General features: G+C 40.1%; 1 long non-coding RNA gene across 1 annotated transcript; it reads left to right on the top strand.

Moving 5' to 3' along the window:
• Window positions 1-6,159: 6,159 nt before the first annotated feature.
• LOC123385720 lies at window positions 6,160-9,321 on the top strand. Its single transcript, XR_006598683.1, has 3 exons — window positions 6,160-8,128; window positions 8,814-8,917; window positions 9,116-9,321. It is a non-coding gene; the product is annotated as an uncharacterized LOC123385720 (long non-coding RNA).
• Window positions 9,322-10,751: the final 1,430 nt, after the last annotated feature.

Genomic DNA, 10,751 nt, shown 5'->3' on the forward strand with positions numbered 1-10,751 from the left:
ATGTTCTAAACAGGGAGTCAGGATTCTTCATGGTGGTAATGACTAGATTACGCCCTTGCTTTCTTTCAGGTATTCTCTGTATGTAACTATATTCTACTACCATCTATTTTCACTGGGTAACTTATGTTCAGAGTCTCAAGAGAGAGCATTGGGTTGTCCCATTAATCACCATAATCCCTAGAGGGCACAGCTTCAGAGGCTGTTGGTCTGACTAGATTGGCTGCCTTTGGGTTAGGCATACACCCTGGTAGAATTGTCTGTGGGTAGTGATGTGGAGCGAGACATAGCCACCTATGCCTGAGGAACCTCCTAGAGTAACTTCCTCATTGGGGGCTGTGAATTTAGTGGTTTCCCTCTGAAGAGGACAATAGGCATGGCAGCCATGCTAAGATCTGGTGTGTCCTGTAAACTGATCATTTTAACACCTGCGGTCGACTTCAGGGAACCTTAGGCAGAAGAATGAGGAAGCCTTCCGCCTCCTCTTTGGGGAGTCATTTCGCTTGTAACGCTCTCTTTTTCTCCTCCATTCTATTCCATCTTCCTCCACATGTTTAATGCCCTTAGCAGAGTTCCAGATGCCATTGCTACGCTTTCACCATCCTAGCTTCACAGCACATTTGTCTCGTCTTCCATCTAATTCCCCCCCTCCCCAGAATCCTGTTTTCTGTGATAGTAATCAGTGAACGACAAACTAATCCACAAGAGTGTTATCAACTAGAGACAGAGGGAGCAGGAGGCTGATAATCCTAAAACTGGGGGGAGGTCAGTGTAAGAATGAAAGGCCAGGAAATCTTAATGGGGTGTGGTGCCCAGCACTGAGGAAAAGAGCTACACATAATACCATACGTACGGCCCCTTCGTCCACCTAGGTGTAAAGTATGCCTAGATGGGACACACCTAGGAAGAAGTCAGCAAAACATTATAAAATCATTTGTGTTTTTATTCCTGAAGTGACTAGAAAACCAGTAACTTCATCATTCATTAAAAGTCATTCATTTGGGAACGCAGGCTGGTGCAGCCACTCTGGAAAATGGTATGGAGTTTCCTCCAAAAACGAAAAATAGAACTACCCTACGACCCAGCAATTGCACTACTAGGCATTTACCCATGGAATACAAGTGTGCTGTTTCGAAGGGACACATGCACCCCCATGTTTATAGCAGCGCTATCAACAATAGCCAAAGTATGGAAAGAGTCCACATGTCCATTGATGGATGAATGGATAAAGAAGATGTGGTATATATATACAATGGAGTATTACTCGGCAATGAAAAAGAATGAAATCTTGCCATTTGCAACTACGTGGATGGAACTGGAGGGTATTATGCTAAGTGGAATTAGTCACTCAGAGAAAGACAAAAATCATATGACTTCACTCATATGAGAACTTTAAGAGACAAACCAGATGAACATAAGGGAAGGGAAACCAAAATAATATAAAAACAGGGAGGCGGACAAAACAGAAGAGACTCATAAAAATGAGAACAAACTGAGGGTTACGGGAGGGGTTGTGGGAGGGAAGATGGGCTAAATGGGTAAGGGGCACAAAGGAATCTACTCCTGAAATCATTGTTGCACTATATGCTAACTAATTTGGATATAAATGTAAAAAAAATAAAAAATTAAATTAAAAAAAGTCATTCATTAAGTCAATTATTGACTTGTTCTAAGATATTACTACATATCCAAAAACAACCCAATGGACATCTCACTTTTAAATCCATTATTTTCCCTCCTCGCCTATTGTAAATTCTGTGAAATTAAGATAAAGAATTGCTTCATTGATCGAGCATTTAATAGAAACACTCAACGGAATATTAAAACTCTAATGGAAAGAAGACCAAATATTTGACAATAATTATTTTTCAGATGCATATATTATACTTGTACTGTAGATAACCCAGTACTTCTGTTGAAAATTTGTAGGATGGTTATTATTAATTTAGATTGTTAATCTATACACTTGTCTCCAAGATTTGAAGTTACTGTCAACAGAATAAGAGTTCATCCTCTGCATTGTCAGCAGAATTTGAGGGTGATCAAGGGGGGATTACAATGTGTGGGACAAGGGAGGGGCCTGTTCCATCACACACAGCATTTTTCAAATTTTCTTCAGGTTCCCATTGCCTCCGTAGTATTCAGGCAAACTCAAAAGGAAAGGAACATAACCACGCTATTAATGAACCGCTCGCTGCCTTGTGCTTTTTGTAAACACAAGTATAGATTCAATCGTTAAGAATTACATCTACTTCTTAATTTAAAAAAAAGAGGTGGATACGAGTATGGGGATATGTAATACAATAACTGTATTATACAAGTTTGGGTTTGAATTCCACATGTACCAGCCATGGAGAAGTTATTACAACCTCTCCGACCTTGGTTTCTTTACATGTCAGATTGGGATAATACTTGTCTGGTATGGTTGATATGGGATTAGAGATAACAGTGTATGTGAAGTGCTTGGCACATGGCAAGCCCTCCTAGTATTGTTCTTTGGAGAAGCGATAGGGTGAAGTGTTTACATTGAAAAGATATTCATATGCTCTGAGTTTGATGTTGCTTGAAAACCTTCTTTCCTGCCTGGTGGCCGACTTTCCCTTTTCTTATTGTTCTAAGAATATTTCTCCATTTGGCCCATTGTAAATAGTAACAATTGTTTAGTTGTTCCATCAGCAGAGAGAAGCCTTCCTGGAGCCTGGCTGACAGAGCTCCCTGTCTGATCTGTTTAACAGCTCTGGGGCTGGAGACAAAGCACGGTGCTTTCACTTCCTCCTCTAGGAAAAGAACAGTGTCCACCACCAAAATAGATCCTCATCGTCTTGCAAACACCACCCAGAATAAATACAAAGGAAATGAGGGCAAAAATCTACTGTGGTGGGTATTGAGACAGGATTCTTCCCAAAATAAAATTTTTCAAAGCTTGTAGGAAGCAGTAATGGGTATTACAGTACGTGAATCATTGCTGTGCCAGTTCCAAATTATAGATTAGTAATTTGCTCTGTGCGAAATGGTTCTATTTGGATTGCTCGAACATAGATATGCATTACATCTAGAGAAATATGCCTATGTAGCTGCATCGACAGACAAGGATAGCCAAGTCAAAAATCATAAGCACCAACTCACCTATGGAGCTTAATATAAAATTAGTTAAGATCTTGGCATTAAAGAGAATAATAAATTTCAACTCTCCCTTGTCCCTAGCGAAGCTTGAAATAAAAACCATGTGATGCTTTCTATATCTTTATACCTTTTAAAATTTACAGCTGGATACAAATTAGTGATCAAGTTTGTGACAGTAGGGGAGAACCACCAAAGACAAACATTATGCTGTAAGAGTAAAAAGTATTTAACTTTTCAGTGAAGTGATTATTAAACTCAGTTATTTCTATTCGAAGAAGATAATGATCTTTATCAGTCATAAAATTTGCCAGCTTTTTCCCCTGTTGGCCAACTTTCCTATTGTCTGGAACGTGGACATTATCTAAAGCTGAAAAAAAAAATGTGAATTTTAATTCAAATTCAAGGCCAGTTCATTGATAATATTATTTGACAGAATCTGAAAGATGTCAGGTCATGTGCGTTTTCAGACATAAAGTACTTCATTTGCCTACAAAAGTTGCATTTCTTCACTCAAGAGAAAACCAGTTTATGAGAAGGCAGCACCATAGCCTACTGTGATATTATTATTAAATATTGGAGGAGAAAAACATCTGATGAACTTTATAGTTCTGTTTCAGAAAAGGGAGGAAGTATTTCATGTAACAAATATGAAAGCCCATGATGAAGCTACAAGAATCAAAGCAGAATCAAAACAGACAGATCACTAGAAAAGGATAGGGTTTAGAAGTAGATCCAAATATATCTGGGAGCAGATGTCATTGGGGAAGCCTGTATAATGTTAATTATACATACAATTCAAAGTAAATATAAATGGGATTGGGATAATTGGCTATACATAAACAAGAAAATAAAGTCAACTCCTGTCTTACAGCCTATCCAAAAGTAAAATCCAGACATACTAAGAAACTAAATATAACACCAGGAAAACGATAAAGGTATTAGAGAAAAATTAGGAAAATATTTGTATCACTATGGAATGAGGAAATCTTCCTTTAGCACAATGGAAAACTGAAGGCAAATTACGAAATACATGTTTTTAAAAACAATTCATACCATAGATGGCAATGTAGCTTGTCTATAAAGGAAAAAATAGGAAGAATCAGTGAAATAAATGTGTATAACTCTTGTGCCCTATGAAGCACAGAACAAACGATCTTCTAAGAGACAATATTCACAACACATATAAAACAATGGCTTCATATCCCCAGTACACAAAGAGCTCTTGAAATTAATTAGAAAATGATAGTAGTGAACTGGCAACTCACAGCAGAGGAAATACAAAGGGCCAATAAGCCTAGGAAAAGATGTTTGAATTCACATGAGTAATGAGGGAATGAAAATTGTAACACCTGGTCATTATGTAAGGGTGAAGGGGCCGTGTTTCTGCCAGCATGGTTTAGCTTCAAACAACTCCTGACACCCAGTGTTGGTAAGATTTGGGGGTGATCAGTACTCCTGAGTACCGAAAGTGGTTCTGTAAATTAATTGCTTCCATCCAGAAGTGGTCTTCCAACATTTCTTACGATATAAAAATGCACAGAAACTTTGTCTATGTTCTCAGTTCTGGGTATCAGTTATCAGACAGAAATACACTTGCTCTTAGCCAGAAGCCTGAGAAGCAATCAGACAGAACTAAAAATAAAGTATGTAAACATAGGTACAAGTATGCTTATTAGAGGCAGAACCTTAATGAAGAATAAGGGTAAGAAACATACCCTTAATGGGTAAGAACATGGCCTCTCCAAATGGACTCATTTGCGTTCAAATTCCTAACTGGCTGTGACCCTGAGTAAGTTATTTAATCCTTATGTGTCTTAATGTTCTCATCTGTAAAAATGAAGCAATAATAATACCTATCTCACGGAGGTTTTTTAATATTAAATGAAATAGTGCTTAGAACATTATCTAGTAATTTAAAGATCATAATTAACATTGGCTATTATTATCATTTTTTGTAATAGCAACAATAACCTGGACTCCATCAACAAGAAAAACAATTGAACAATGATACTGTTGTTCATATGATACTCTGAAACATATCTGTATGCATGTATTTGTCCAAAATACATGTTTTAAAAAAGTGAAATGTACAGCTTGGTATATTATATAATCCCAATTTTGAAATAAAAGCAAAGTTAAATAATTCCCCTACAGATGTGCCTATTTTTGTGGTGAGATAATAATTTGACATATTGACCATAATTTCTTTTTTTCCTAGGAGTACATTTTTTACTTCTTTCTACCCTTACTCCCATTCAAACCCTTGGGCTGCTCCAGACTTATCGTTTCCAATGACATATGCATAGACCAAAAAATCATCTCAGCAACCAATTTCCAGAAAGTCAAATTTGCAAACATTTGAGGGTTTGAGAGAGAGGGGTCTCTCCACTGCCTGACTGAGATAAAAATACAAGCATATAAAACACTGTACAAGGTTGCTTATGAAAGGTTGGAGAGGAGATGCTCCCAGCTTGGAGAGAGACAAGAATGTATTGAAAGAAGCGTAGTGAGTGCTGGAGATGAGCCAGAAAGAGTGAGGTTGATGCCAGAAGCCACAGAGAGACCCTGGGCAAGTGGAAAATTCCAGTGAGGCTGGTGGGATCTAAGACCAGAGGAAAGCTGGGCCTTGGTTTCCGGGTAGAGGCCAAGGAAGCTGGCAAGAGTCCACAGAGGAAATGGCTATAGTGAGCCGGGTCTGGTAGGGCCTCGGGCAGCCTGGCAGAGATCGCCGTGGCTTAGGCACAAAACTACCACGCTTGATGGGGTCTGACAACAGGGACCAACACATTTGTGGGAACTGGTGGCCAACGCCCAGATAGGATAAAGGATGTCTCAATATCAATATGGCTACCAAGGAGGACACACTTCCCCTGTTCCACTTCCCACTCAGTTCCTCGGTACTATGGAAAACCCCCTAAAATGTAGACATCTCTACAGGAAAAGGGACTGTGTTTCATATTAACTGGGACTGAGAGGCCACCTAACTGATGGGTTGGAGCCTTGAACTAGAAATTAAATTAAAGAAAAATTGTTATATGTCTTCTTTATCAAAGTTATGGACTCGCGTCAGTTACATGCACGTTTATACATTTAAATATAGATAATTAAAATACAAATTGTGAAAAGTTATCCCCTAGAGGCAAGATACCATACAACTGGAAGGGGAAGGAGAAAGTATTAGTTTTACTTTAGATACACAGGTAATACATAGACAGTTAAAATGAATAGATATCATTTTTGTAAGTTGATTGAAACGGCATCAAATACAAAGGAAAAAACAGAAAGGTCAAAATAAGTTTTTAGCAAATTATAAGAGACTCAAAATTATTAGGATCTCTGTACCTTGATTTACGAATTTATAAAAGGAGGGGATTGAGTTCAGTGATTTATATAATTCCTTCCTTCTCTAGAATTCTCAGAAGGCGGCGAACGTCCTGTTCTCGAAAAATGTACAACAGATATGATAGAAGAGAGTCATATTTGTGAAGGATTTTGGATAAGTAAAGACGCTTCTAAGTTAATGCTGTAGAGATAAGGACTACAGGAACCACAGTGGAAAACCGGACCTGTTCCAAGAAACAGGGTTTTGACTGTCAGTCTCGGCCCTGCCAATTATTTTCTGTGTGACCTTGGGCAAGACAGTTTAATTAAATGCTTTGGGTTTAAACTCTTTAAACCTGTCTAAAGCAGTTTCCAAACCTGTCTGTTCATTAGAATAAGTCGAAGATTTAAAAAAAAATACGCATGCCGTGCACCCTGTAGAATGTGCACCTATGTCACCAAAAGACACGTACAAGAATGTTTTTCTGTCAAGTGCCAGAGAGCAAATATTTGACCACCGTATGGTCTCCGTTGCAACCCGACTCTGCCATTGTGGTGTGAAAGCAGCTGTAGACAATACAGAAGCAAGTGAGCCGGGTCCTGCTTCAATAAAACTTTATTTACAAAACAGGAGGTTGACCGCCTACTGCATAGCGATGAAAACAAGCTGTAACTACAGGCCATAACATAGACGAATTTCACAAACATACTGTTAAGTAAGAGAAGCCAGATACAAAAGAACACACAATGTGATCCCATTCATATGAATCTGCCATAATAGGCAAAAGAGGGCACCTGGGTGGCTCCGTGGGTTAAGCAACAGACTCTTGATTTCGTCTCATGTCAGGATTTCACTGTTGGTGAGCTCGAGCCCTGCAGTGGGTTCTGCGCTGACACCACAGGGTCTGCTTGGGATTCTCTCTTTCCCTCCCTCTCGAAATAAATAAATACACTTAGCAAAAGTAAGCGATGATGTTAGAAGTCGGAATATAGTCGTTATCTTGGGAGAGTGGAAACTAGTTCAAGCAATGACCAGTAGTGATTGTCTTCTGGACTGGGTTGCTCTATTACTGGATTTGAGACTCTGTTCGCTTTGTGAAAATTAATTGTACCATATGCTTAACAATATTTACCTTTTTTTTTTTTCTGGCATAAGCTTTACTTCAGTGAAAAGGTTACACACAAAGTAGGTATTTCAGGGTCTCCCTGTAAGAGTCTGGGACAGTCGGGCGGAGATTTGGCCGGAAATCTATCCTAATCCAGCCCTGAAGAGGTAAGTGACCTGCGCGAGGTGACATTATCGGCAGAGCCGACACAGAGCGAGATCTTAGCCATTTCGGGCGTGGGCTGAGTCAGTTCTGCAGAAAGAGAGGACACCGCACCTGTTCTTGAGAATGGACTGATAATTAGCTAAAGGAAGCCAACCTTACCCTCCGGACTTCAACCTGAAGTGGTTTTTGCACCTGAATATTCTCATCGGCTTCTGCCACCTGGACAATATCCAGTTCAGAGCTTCAGGGACCAGCAGCATTTCTGGGAAACTGCCAGAAGGCTTTCAGAACTCCGCATGAGCACAGCAGCCAGCGTTCAAGGTGGATGATCTCTGCATTTTTTCCATTGCCTGGTGGCTGCTTTTATAAGGGCACTGTGGTATAGCAGACACGACCCGAAGTTTGTGTTCAAACAGGTACAATTTCACATTCTGGTTTTATAGCTCAATGGCCAATTACTAAGCTTTACTCGGCCCTAATTTTCCTCATTTGCAAAAGAGGCATAGAATCATCCTTTCCACCCCCATGACAGGCAAAGATATTTTTCCCTCTTTAAAAAAGAAAAATACTGTTTATTTTTGAAGGAGAGAGAGAGAGAGACAGAGCGTGAGTGGGGGAGGGGCAGAGAGAGAAGGAGACACAGCACCCAAAATGGGCTCCAGGCTCTGAGCTGTCAGCACAAAGCCCGACGAGGGGCTCTAACAACACCAACCGTGAGATCATGACCTGAGCCAACGTCGGACATTTAACTGACTGAGCCGCCCAGGCGCCCCATCTTTTTAAATTCAGTATTCACCGAGCCATCATTTATGTACCGAGCGCTGTTAAGCCTTTTGCAAGGATTATCTCATTTAATCCTTGTCAGTGAGGAAGGTTCATTTATGATCCTCATTTTATACGTGAAGATACTAGGAATTAGAGAACTTAAGTGACCTGGTCACAGTCACGCAGTCAGTAAGAGGTAGAACAAATTTCCCACAGAGAAATTCTGACCGGGAGCCTAGCCCTTAACCACAATGACAATGTCTGGCATCTATCAATGTATCTGGTCCATGGACGGAATTTAATAATGTTAATTCCGCATTTCCTCTTTCCTCAAAGCACTGTGAATGGGAACTGAGGCCTGGTCATCAGAAACTCTGGATTCTAGTGGCTTGGTAAATCACTTTTATTCCCTTACCAGTGGAATGAAGACATCGGATCAGGTAAATCTGACATGTTTCTTCTGGCCTGAACGAATTTGCGCTCTCTGAACGCTTGCTCCAAACAGAAAGTGACTTCGAAATGCTTTTATCTTAACTTTTATGATAATTTTGCATTTGCTTCCATAATCTGATTTTGCTTTGACATTTTGAAAGTAGATACTCAAAGATTTTCTAGCTGACCCTCTCTCCATTTCACAGACGTTTCACCTCCGTCGCCTCCCCCCCATGCTACGACTCCTGTTTGACGCTTTACTCCAGACACACCTCCCCTGTGACAGCGCATTCCACGTGAGCACCCTGGAAGTGGCACTCTTGTCTTGGTTTGAAAAGCAAGGGTTTGGGGCGCCTGGGTGGCTTGGTCGGTTAAGCGTCCGACTTCGGCTCAGGTCATGATCTTATGGCCAGTGAGTTCGAGCCCTGCGTTGGGCTCTGTGCTGACCGCTCAGAGCCTGCAGCCTGTTTCAGATTCCGTGTCTCCCTCTCTCTCTGCCCCTCCCCTGTTCATGCTCTGTCTCTCTCTGTCTCAAAAATAAATAAACGTTGAAAAAAAATTAAAAAAAAAAAAGAAAAGCAAGGGTTTTTGTTCATTTCTTCGGGCCTCTGTATCTGCACCATTCTATTAATCTCCGCAGTGTGGATGCTTCTGATACAGAAGCTCTCCCCGGACCTAACAGGAGTCCCTAAAACGCCTCTGCCACTGAACAGGTGATTCTCATTAAAACAGTCATTGCACTTTTCACATCTTCCCAACTTGGCAGATAATTATGGATTTTCTACAAATTGAAAAGCGGCAATGGTCATGCCGTTAGTCGTGATGGACCTGAAAAAATAGAACTCTATCTCTGTGTGGGATGGTTTTTTTTTTTTTTAATATTTTTAATGTTCATTTATTTTTGAGAGAGGGAGAGAGACAGAGCATGAGAGGGGGGAGAGAGAGAGGGAGGCACAGAATCTGAAGTAGGTTCCAGGCTCTGGGCTGTCAGCACGGATGCGGGGCTGGAACTCACGGACTACGAGATCATGACCTGAGCCGAAGTCGGACGCTTAACCAACTGAGCCACCCAGGCGGCCCCGTATGGGATGATTTCTTATAAAAGCCAAGTTGAAACTTATGTATTCAGATGTGGAAAACATTGCACCAACAACTAGAGGGCAGGAATGGTAAACTCACAGGATAAACTAAGGGTTGGTTCATATCACTTATTTCCCTACATTTGCCTACATCGAAAACGCAATTAATATTTAAGGGAAAATGGGTTTTGTGTAAGCCATTTACAGAAATAAAAACAAAAGTTAATTTGAATAATAAGTCAGTATTTTCCTCTTGACATAGGATTAGCAGTTTCGTTATGTAACATTTAAGATAAGTTGTAATTTATGGGATGTACATAGAAGCATTACATTAAAAAACAAATGTCATAAAAAAAACACTGTTAATATTGGAAAATACAATAGCCGGCAATGTTGAAAGATTTAGGATTCCAGTAATAAGAGTTTAGAATTCCAAAACACAGCATAATTGTCATTTTTATTCTTTTGCTTAGTTTGGTTTTATTCCAAGAAGTTAGGAGACACGAAGCTAGACAGTATAGATGACAAGTCATGATGTGTATGTTTCCTGTGAGATAGGAAACGCTCTCAGACCCTGCACATGACTCCGCACAGTTTGCTTTTTGTTTTCAGTACATCCATATGCTTCTTTGTGCTTAGTTCTATGTATTGTGTCCAGATGAGACCGAGAAAAAACTGTAATAGGACAATGTGCTTGCAAAAGACAGGGTTCTTATAGGATCAATACAGATGCTTACCATGGAGTTATAAAGAGATATTCAGT

The sequence above is a fragment of the Felis catus genome, chromosome B2 (assembly GCF_018350175.1).
Source record: "Felis catus isolate Fca126 chromosome B2, F.catus_Fca126_mat1.0, whole genome shotgun sequence".
Taxonomy (NCBI): Eukaryota; Metazoa; Chordata; class Mammalia; order Carnivora; family Felidae; genus Felis; species Felis catus.